This window comes from Papaver somniferum, chromosome 9 (assembly GCF_003573695.1).
Source record: "Papaver somniferum cultivar HN1 chromosome 9, ASM357369v1, whole genome shotgun sequence".
In the NCBI taxonomy this organism is placed as follows: Eukaryota; Viridiplantae; Streptophyta; class Magnoliopsida; order Ranunculales; family Papaveraceae; genus Papaver; species Papaver somniferum.
Window position 1 is genome coordinate 108374295 of NC_039366.1, and position 12039 is coordinate 108386333.

Here is a 12039-nt window from a genome sequence, read left to right on the forward strand (position 1 = left end):
TGCTTACTACTGTCAATTGAATGAATCTCACCTATGAACCAAAACGCCTACATCGAGTCAAATATGATTCACAATCAATACAAAGATTAGTGTTTAAAAGGTTCCGTTAGCTAAGCACTCAGTATTCTATCTCAAGCTTCCATGTCTACAAATGTAAACAATTGAAAGGAAAATTTCTTATCCCATGTCATGAAGTTTACTTCCCTCCTCATTTGTGGGCTCACTATTTTCTTAAGATCCCCTCTCATTTGTGAAGTTTACTATTGAAATTTAAAAAGAAATCTTTAGTTTTTGGTGATTCTTCTTTCTTATAACTCACCTTCGGATCTGCAGCCTTGTAAATGCTCATTCACTTGATTTCACACATACCCAGTATCTCCACTAAAGTATAGTATCCATCTTTGTTGGCTTGGATTCACCCTGTATGATTTTCTACAAATGCATTTTCTCTTGAGCATTTACACAAACACGTATGTTCAGAAAAGTAATCTTCCCCTCTATCTAGTAACACTTAAAAACTTATATATCTTCCCCCTTTATTGTTCATTACTCTACCGTTGGTGGTGCAAACATTAATAACCAAGATACGTGCCCAGTCTACTACATGATACACCTTAGCTGCAATGCTACAGCCTGCAACTACAAACCAAGATAGGTGTATGGAATAATGACCTTCATGGTAAGTGCCTACAAACTGACAGCAACCGACAATTCTTTAAAAACCTATTGATAAAACCTAGATCAGTACGTCATACCTAAAATTAGTGTCTAAGCCTACCCTTGAACATCTTACATGGTTTGTGTGAAACAATCATTTGATGTCAATTTGGGAAGTTTCATATTGATCGATTAATCATTTGAAAATAACTTGAAGATTAATCATTTGAAAATAACTTGAAGCTGGTGGTATGTGTAAGATTACCATGATTGTTTTCCAAGGATGTTTCAATGATTAAATGAGAGTATTAGAACTACTACCATGCCTGGATATTATACAGATTGCATGCTTTGTATGCTGACTGTGCAAGTCTACTTCAGGTCCGGAGCTATTGTTTGCAAACTATGTTTCATGCAAGATGAGACATCTTAATCATGCCCTGGTGTTTTGTTGGTCGTGTCAAATTAGTCGGGGTTTACCACCCGACAGTGAACTCTTAACCATGCCTTAGTGTTTTGTTGGTCCTGTCAAGCTAAGATTGGGTATTCAGTTGAAGAGGTTACACCTGATGAAATTTAGGAGGTAAAGGTCACGACAACACTGATGCTTAATTTTCATGTATCTCAAAATACTAGACAGTAATAATTTTAAATATAGACTTCAAAAATAAAAATGTGGGACCATGTTCTTCATCTTGTTAATCTTCTTCATTTCACAAAACTTTGAATCAACGCGCTCATGAACGGAGTTTCCTTTGTTTATCTTCTTCTTTGGCTTCAATTTTATTTTGCCTTGAACTTTTCTTTTCCCTTTCTTAGTTGCGGTTCTGACTTGGTTAATATCCAAAACTTGAAGACTTCTTTGCTTTTTACCTATTTCTTTATAACTATCACATATCTTCTTAACGACACCTTCAAACACTTCTCCAGAAAAATCAAGTTGTGTTGCCGAATCAAGTTGGGTTTGACATTGTGCCATTTGGGAAAAATTGAAAAAATAAATTAGATTGAGAAAGAGAGAAGTAGAGAGATTTTTGTGTAAAAAAATTTTGGTGTAATTTTTTGTTTGAAAATTACCTATTTATAGGCGATAAAGTAGAACTAGCCATTGGGGCTAGACTTTACATCGAGCGATATACATGGTAGCGCTGGTGATAAAGTCTTTATCACTGGCGATATTATTTATATCATCGCTAGAAACTCCGTCGCTCATTAGTTTTCTCATAGTGGCGCAACTCGTTTGTCATGCCACTCGGTATGTTAAACAGTTTTCTTGTGGCATGTGCATAGAAATAGGCCTAAGAGAATTAAAATACTACATAGGCTTTATCATCTTCGCTTTAGTTAAAAAAGATATTTATTTTTTTACAAAAGAGTTTGACAAAATCTTACTAATATAAAGAAAATAGGTATTTTGGTTGGTCACAAAAGAACAAAATAGCTTGGTGTAACATTGATATTACTAATATGACCTTAAATATCAACCACTACTATACCTATGTATTCAAGGGTGAAAATGTACACTGAATCAATGTTTGTTTATTCACAGGAATAACATTGTTTTAAAAATAGATCAAAAAATACCTTTCAAATAAACATCGGATTTTTGCAAAATTGGTATATTTGGAAAGCTATTTGAATTATCTATATAATGAGTACAAACAAGAATATTAAATTTTATTTTAAAAATTCATTTTTCATTCTTATCATTTTTTTTTAAATTTGGTGTTGTTAAAAGCATCAAATTCAAGCATGTGCATCGCATATGTAGTCTTACTAGTGGTTATAACGCGTAGATGTGACAATTTTAATTTCTGGGCCATGAAGGCTTGAACCAAACCCTACACTACATGTCTACACACCTTCAATACCCTAATAATGATGATGGATATGTCCAACCTAAACATCTACAACCGTTGGGTCCTGTTTCTAATCTTCTTCTCTTATATATCTGAAAATCTCTTGAGCCGCCGTCTCTAAAATAAACTCTCTTATTCATCCATTTTGTTAGATCTCATTCTCATCTCACTCAAAAATTTTGTCGAGCAAAAACTCTTTCTCATTAAGTGATGATATTAACACCATTAATGTTGCTATTACCGGTACTCTCATCATTCATATGGAACTTTCATCTGAAGAAGAAGAAGAGAAAATGGTTGATTTAGATATTGAACTGGAATAACCGGCATCAGATGAGTAAGTATCAAACAACTACTACTAAAATCACTTCAAATTTGAATTTTTATGTAGCTACGGGAAATCCCACAACTACACCCTTGATAAGATTAGCACACAAACTTAGTAAAACAAGTAAAGTAGATTGGAATCAAGTCATATTATTTCTCTTGAAAGTTCATACACAAGGATAATATCACTCAAAGTATACAAACCCTAGTTTTCTCTTTCAATTCTCTTTGGATATTACTTAGACTAGAGAAAACCTCGTTACCCTCTACAATGCTTTCTTTATCCTTATATAGGCCTTTACATGGTGACTACCAGCTAATAAAGTAGTCTCTTCTCCTACAAACTCAGGTAAATCTTCTCTCCGATATCTCTTTATCGTGCTAGTCTTGGTCAATGATTTTTTCGTATTGAGATTACCTCTTCACGTGAACCTTGTGATTGTCGTCATTGTTCACTCTGATGGATTATCGCTATGATGTCTGGTGCCTTTATTGGATTAGTTTATCGTTAAGGTCTGTCACTGTCTTGTCATCGGGAGACTTTCTATTTGTCGTGTTTACTACCTTCTAAAACATGGCGAGGCGATATTTCGTACCTACATTGTGCCTCTTATCGTACTGGTCTTCTGAAGGAGGAATAGTAAGAGAATTTCTCGTTTTCTCGCCATGCCTCTTGGTGTTTCCTAGTTGTTTTCACGTTCCTTTGAATTTTGCGTAACCTTCACGTCTTCTCCATCTTAAATATTGTTACCCTCTTTTTGGCTGCTTTAAATGCCCATTGATATAAATACGGATAATTTTCACCACTGGTTTTCCCATAGTTTGTCCTTCTCCTTTTTCTTTTACTTATCACTTTCTTTCACATCAGAGACTTCATGGCGGACCAACGGATTTCTTCTTCTAGTGCTGAGTTTTTATCCAAGTAAGTGATTTCTTAATCCTTCAAGTAAACATCTCATATTATTCTGGTTTGATGAGACTTTCATATGGTCCTTTCTCTTTTGTCAGATCAAAGAAGATTCTGGGGAGTTCTGTTTCGAAATCAAAAGAGGTAAGAAATATCATAATTTTCCCTACTCACCCTATCATAATCTATATTCCTTCCTTGTACTAGTGTTTGTTGAATTGGTGGTTGAATTTTATTTTCTCCATTATTTCTCATTCTAGTAGATTCTCCCATTTCACTTCTTTCCCTTCCAGCAAGTCTCATGCTTCTTCTAACAGTAGTTGGTTGTTCTGATGTATTTCTTCTTCTAGCCATTTCTTCAATATTAATGAATTACAAGAGATTATGTAAAATTCTTAACCAATCACTCCAAATCTTCACAAATCTCAATATTAATCTTCAATTTTTTCTAGAATAATCTTCAATCTTCAATCCGTCCCTGTTTCTAGCGCCATTATGTAGTTGCAGGAAATCCTACACTACACCCCTCACAAGATTTCATTAACATTCAACTCATTTTAGATTAACAATCTTAATTTTATTGATGAATCTTTGAACAATCTTACAAGAAAAGATAAAGGAATCAAGAATAACCACTGCTCTAGATTTTCTCTCTCCTATTTACTTGCTTCTCACTCAAAAAAGATCTCTCCTCCTTTACAATTGAGCGGCGATGAACTTATCTAAAGCTAAAAACTTCCAACACGTATTTCGAGAAATAGATAATCGAGATAAACTCGGCTCGAAATCTCAAGTGTGTATAATGTAAAAGTATATATAGCTACACGACTTAGTCTCATTAGAATATATAATAGAATAGACTTCTGAGTGATAGATAAGTTTTAGTCTCTACATACCTTTTGTTAATTAAGTTCCTCCAAGCTCTTCAGTAGATCTTCTTCTTCGATTGGTGAATGCTGTGAAGTCTAATGCTCAACTACACACTTCTATCCTAATCCGAGACATAACTATAAGTAGACTAGAAATCAAGTATATAATTTTGATCAACTAAACTTGACAAACAAGTTTGAGATAGCAACGCTTGCGAGTTCGACCGAGCAGTGCTATTGTTTTAGTACGATTGTTTCCTATTAATGAAAATTGAAAACGCGGAGGTATGACAACCACACCCAACTATTTAGTTCGGCAATCTGTATGGACTAAACTCCAATATAATTCCGTGAGTATCAACTTAACAAAACTCAATCAAGAAAGATATCAAAGAGCTTTATCTCTTTCTCAACACAATCAGTAAATCAGACAGATATGAATCCGTGAATCTGATTGTATGAGAATAACTCAGATGGTACCAAAGACCAATGTCTGAGTGTTAACCAAGTTATATCCAACAAACAAGGTCGGGTTTATCAACTGTGATTGAATAACGCACAACCTGTGATATTTCAATTATATGAAGAAAATATAATGCAAAAAAGAAATAACACATACACCAGAAATTTTGTTAACGAGGAAACCGTAAATGTAGAAAAACCTCGGGACCTAGTCCAGACTTGCACACCACACTGTATTAAGCCACTACATACTCTAACCTACTACAAGTTAACTCCAGACTGGAATGTTGTTGATCCCTAACCAACACTAGCAACGATTAAGGTACAATAACGTTCCTTACGCCTCTTGAATCTTGCCAGGCTCTGCGCATTTGATTCCCCTAGCTGACGTCCTTTACATCCTAGAAGTTGCTACGACCCAAAGTCGAAGACTTATAAACAAATCTGTCTCCCACAGATAAGTCTATTTTATTTTTGGTTTCCGTCTTTAGATAAAGATCAAGGTGAACATGAAATACAACTTATAATCCGGTATTATGTCTCCCGAAGAGCAACCTAGAACATTAGTCACCTCACAATAACCTAACTTATTAATAGAATAAGTTATTGCAGAATCACAAGAGTTTGAGACGAAGAAACTGTTGTGATTATTTTTTTATATCTTACCTATTGGAGATAAATTTCAAGAAAATCTTAGAGAAGATAAACTCAGTACGATAGAAAAATAAGATCAGGATACGGAACTACAAAGAATATAGTTGGACTTGTCTTCATGAATCCCAAGCGAAGTCTTTAAACCTAGTAATGGTTTTCAGAAGAACTGGAAACCTAGGTTAAGAGAGAATCGACTCTAGGTTGCAACTAGGACACACGAAAGTGTCAAGATTAGGTTTCCCAGATGCTAGAGCTTCTCCTTATATAGTCTTTCAAATCAGGGTTGCTTACAATCAAAGCTAAGATAGCTTTTTAACAAAGCAATTTATATTCACTTTTAGATGAAAATAATTGACTTAAGATTCAAGCTAAGTTTGCTTCAAAAATGAGCAATCAATCTTCAAAAAAGCTATATTCAGGTATGGATGAACCTTACCTAAACGTTTATAACAAGTTGGCTCAATAAAAGTTAACCGAAGTTAGCCATATGAACACTTTTAGCTTAGCTATATTCATATAACAATTCTAGACTCAATCTGATAATCAACCAATTATGATAGATAATCAAATGTATCTAAATGTGTTTAAAAGAGAGTTGTTCAAATGTTCACTATCTCATAGAAATATATATGAAGCATTTGAAACATATTCGGCTTTGTTTGTAAGTGTAGAAAGTACGTATACAAGGACCAATTCATGAACATAATGTCACGGTTTGCAAACCGAGTTTGCACACCTTAACGCATGAAAATCTCGGGACTTCGGTTCGCAAACAGAGTTCGTAAATGAACCTGAGTTCATGAGTATAGACCATTTAGTTTGCGTACAGAGTGTGTGAATAAGTTTTCATACTTACCGATTTTAGAACATAACCACTGAGTTCACGAACTACCGTTCCGGACATTTCCTAGTTTTGTCGTTCGCAAACCACGGTTCCGGACCCAATACAGATAAACTCGTTCACAAACAAGAGTTCCGGACCCAAACTATCACTTCACAGTTGTAGGATTAGAATCTCGCAACAATAATGCCTCGGCGAAATTATGAACAACACAACACAGCAGTATCGCAGAACAACTTCAGAAACGAAATAATAAACGACGTCAGCTAAATCATGAGAAAAATGTGATAGTCCTGCGAAAATTAGAGAGTTTGCGAGATTAACATTTGTAAGGATGCGAGAATGTCGCAAGTCATATCCGAAAATAAAGGACATATTAGCTGTCATCCACTATGTAATTCCCTATAAATCAATCAGGACCAAAGAAACAAAAGTGATATAGTATGGGAAACGTAAACCAAAAATAGCAATCAGATTGCATATCAATCAAATCACGAACACCTAATATCTAAATTGCATATGAAACTACACATGTCAAACCAAATTGGAAACCATGCACTTACAGTCCAAACACAAATTTACCTATTTATTTTTCCCTAATTTATTAACCCCTAATTCCAAACAATCTGATCGAGAAAAGACCCTTAATTTCCCCTATTTTGTTGTCTTGGTTTGGTTCAGGGGAAACCCAATTTCAAGTAAAAATCAAATAACTAAGAGTTTGGAATTACATACCTCATGAAGAAGATGAAAATTCAACCAAATTGAAACTAAATAGATAATCTCTGAACCACCATTCTTCAACTAAAAATAGATCGATTGATTTATTTTTTGAAAGCAATCTATAATTTGAGTTCTAGGGTTTTCATGGAAGATGTGAGGGAGAAGAAATTAAACTCTTTGGTGCGAGATAGAGTTGATGCCGGATACGAAACATGTTAATGGAGAAGGTAAGGGAGAAGACGAAGCTAAACTCTTTGATGTTCTCGATTTCTGATGTGACTGTGAGAAGAAGTAACGAAAAAAAGAGTGGTATAGTCGGGAAGTAACGAAAAAATGTCACACGGACTTTGTTTCCTATCATCCAACGGTTTTCATTAAACGTTAGGAGATCAAACGGCTGTAGTCAGTTTACTTATTGACTTTTCAACTGTTGCGCTCGTTAAAGGGGGATGTTAGAACTAGGACAATAATCTATATAGGCCACGGCCTATCTCTTTGTTTTGCCTTCACGGATCACAAAAGACAACAACATCCTATTCGCATGCAAAAGTTGGGCAATTCTCATCCATATCCAACCAAACGGATAATCTACATGAATCTATTCATCCGCTGTTATTTGGCTCCGTGAACTAACTTATGAAAATAGACATGCGACCGTTTTGAGTCTTTTGACAGATCAGTAGTCCCCTCAAGTCGCACTCCATGAGGCAAACAAATGTCAACTAAAACAACACGTAATAATCCCAACAAAGATATCCACTCCAATTGCGAACAATTAAAATTGACAAAAGTCGGCCATGGAATATTATTTGGACACCGACGTGACGTCGATTGTGTCAATGACTTAAGAGTAACGTGGAGTTTTAGCAATTAAAAAAACATACTGTGGTTTGAGAATTGGGAGTTGTTAGTTGTTACTCTTATTTTTATGAGGAGAAGAGAAAAGTAAAAGCTTCGTATTAAATTTAATAGCCATGTGTGGGGGTTATATTGGCTTCGTCATCATCACAATTTACATCAACATCAAAATGAATTACCTTGAGAAGAATCATTCAACAGTGCCCTCAATTTACACCCAAACTATTCATTTTCACTCGTCCAAGGGGCGCCATAAAATGCCTATAACATGCATGGCCGTCTTGCTTATCCGGAATTAATTAACCTTTGAATTCATGCCAGATGCATGGTCGCACGCTTCCCCCCAAATCCAACTGCAAGATGACTCACATGAAGACGAGAAATGTAACAACGTGGCGCAAGCAGTCGTAACACGGCATAGTATCAATGGAACTACGTAAGTGCGACGAATAATGAGTTTGCTTGACATCTTCTTTGATGGACGAAGTCAGGAGAGGATTTCACCAGCAGCATGAAATAAGCCATTTTTGAATTTTCACGTGGTTTATCAAGGTGAACAAGCAATGCCAAACAATAGAGCACAACAAGATACAAATTGAATTCTTCTCAGTTTGAAAGATCCTCTACACCACCTACACCTAAAAAGTAATTCTTTTTTTCTTTTGTGCTCTCTCCAATTGGAATTCCAAGAACAACACACCACAACAAAAGAATCCAAAAATGCTCATTTTCGGAAAAACCGTTGTCTTTTTTTTTTTTTTTTGCAAGTTGATCGTCAGAGATATATAGAAACCTATATGTAAGAGCTAGTACAGCTCGGCTAGTACATGTCACTCTTTATTTGCTTTCTTGTAACCAGCGTCTTTATGACATCTGTCTTTGTGACAACTTCTTTCTGCAATTTTCGAGTCCTGTAATGATACTATAAGTATTAGTCCTTTTCTTTCTTTATTTTCTAATCTGGTTATAAACAACTCAATAACAGATCGTAATACAATTCACTATCTTCTCTTTACACTTATTGTTTTCTTTCACAACTTAGTTTCAGATCTTTCATGGTATCAGACACCATTTTCGGTCCTACATCTTATTTTCAACAACTTATATACAGCTTCTTTCTTCATCTTTAATGGTGAGAAAAACAATCAACTCAATGAATTCCACTACAAACAACTCAGGTTCTACATCTAACAACTCATGCAACCCTAACACCAACTCAGGTAACACCAGCAACAACTCAGATAACAACAACATACCTTCTATTCCTTTAATGTTTCCACCCTCTCAATCAAATTTACCACCACCTAAACCACATAATCCAACGCCTCAACCACTACCACCACCACTAAATCGTCATCAAGATTCATCTCCAACACATTCACCTTTTCGTTTTCAACTTCCAATTCCTAATATCTGTAATTTTGTTTCTGCAAAACTTAATGGATCTAATTTCTTAGTTCAGTGAGATCAACTCTCTTCAATCTTGATTAGTACAAACTTGTTTGGCTATGTTGATGGATCGATTTTCCCTCAACCTCAATTCTTGAAATATGAATAACCTGCCTGTGTTAAATCCATTATTTTTGGAATGGAGAGCTTTGAATCATTTTGTAGGTTCTTGTATCAATGCGACTGTGTTTCCTTCATTAGCTACTAAATTACTTGGAAAGCCCACTGCTCGCGATAAATGGAATCATCTTTCTCGTCTCTTCACACAACAATTTTTTGCAAGGAAATCTCAACTTTGTAGTCAATTACATCAAATGATACGAGGTAATACTTTCATATTTGAGTTTCTTCATCGGATTAAAACAATTTCTGATTCTCTTGCCGAAATTGGTGAACCAATGCCTGACTCAGATTTGGTAGTATATATTTTGAATGGTCTTGGTCGAAAATATTCTACTTTTGTCATTACAATTCAGAATAGAGAAATACCGCTTATGTTTTGCGAGTTGAGATTTAGACTTTTGCAACATGAACAGTGATTAAAGGAGCAAGATCAAATGTATTCACCTCCTGTTTTTGACCCTATTAATTCTGCTTTCTATGACAGAAGATCAAATTTTCCACAATATTCATCAAAGAAACATGTCACTACCTATTATCAACATCCATCAAATTCTTTTGTCCCTAATAACAATCATACTTTCAAGAAGGCAGAGTTCAATCGTGCTCAGAAAAAATCATTTTCACCTGATGAAATTCCTTGTCAGATATGCAACAAAGCATGTCCTTTTGGTGGTAGATGCATATTTAGGTATGCATCTAATTCTACTAATGTTCAATCTGCTTATGAACTACAAAAGAAGGCTTTTACTGGGATAGAGTTACAATCTGGTTATGCTCCATCTCCTAATGAGAATATTGAAGTTGGTCAAAGTTCTGGTTCTGCATACCATGGTCAAGCCAATGGACATTTTGATTTTGGACATACTGATGGTCCAAGTGCCTTTCATGCTCAGGATGGTCCAAGTACTTTTCCTACTAAATCTGGTGGTGAGTGGAGTTTTGTTCCATCAGGTCCAATTTGGCTACCAGATTCTGGTGCTACAAGTCGCTTAACTAATGATCCTGCTATTCTGAATGAGTCACAAGATTATTGAGGTGGAGATCAAGTTATGGTGGGTGATGGTAAGATGCTTCCCATTTCTCTTATTGGTTCTAGTTTTATAATTCCTGCAGATAGTAATGCCTCTTTTACTCTAAAAGATGTCTTACTAGTTCCAAACATTTAACACAATCTCTTATCCATTGCAAGATTTACTTATGATAATTGTTGTTCTTTTGAATTTTATCCTTGGGGATACGAAATAAAGAACCTTCTCAATAAGCAAGTTTTGTCCAGAGGATTAATGTATCAGAATCTGTATCCTATTCAATCTTCTCAACTTCTCAAGGTGGCTTCCCAAACTACTTATTCTTCCATTGCGGCTTCTCCTTCCTTATGGCATCAAATGTTAGGTCATCCAACATCAAAGGTCGTTCAACATCTTGCTTTTACATCAACAATAAAGTTGTCTTTTAAGGCTTTTGATTCCACCTGTACTCCAAGTCAGTTGGGAAAAGGTAAGAGTTTACCCTTTCATCCTTCTAGTTCAGTGTATTGTAAGCCTTTGGCTTTAGTGCATTGTGATATTTGGGGACCAAGTCATGTGTTGTCTGCTTTAGGCTATAAGTACTTCATTTTGTTTTTTGATGACTACAACAAGTCCAATTGGATTTTTCCAATAAAACTTAGGTCTGAAAGTCTTGCTTGTTTCACTAACATCAATGGAAAATCTTTTAGATTCAAAAATTAAAGAGTTTCAATGTGATGGTGCACTTGAACTGGTAAAAGGTCCTTTTAGAGAATATTTAGATTCCTGTGGTATTTCGGTTAGGATTTCTTGTCCTAATATTCATCAAAAAAATGGAGCAACAGAGGGAAAAATTAGACAAATAACTGAGATGGGAAATACTTTAGCATTTAATGCTTCTCTTCGAAAGAAAATTTGGGTGGATTCTTTTCTCACTGCTACTTACTTAATCAACAGACTACCCACAAACTTTTTACAATTTAAGTGCCAATTTGAAGTACTTTTTGACAAGCAGCCTAATTATTCATTCTTGAAGGTGTTTGGTTGTCTATGTTTTCCTAATCTCACATATGCAAGACAATATAAATTGAGTCCAAAGTCAGTGCCATGTGTTCTTCTTGGTTATGCTTCAAACCACAAGGGTTATAGGTGTTTTGATCCCTCCCCTGCAAAGGTATATACTACAGTAAATATGGTTTTTAATGAGTGTATATTTCCTTTTGCAACTCCTTCTACCGGTCATCATTCACCATCAACAATTTCTTTGGCACTTCCACCTCTTCATAATTCTAATACTTCTTCA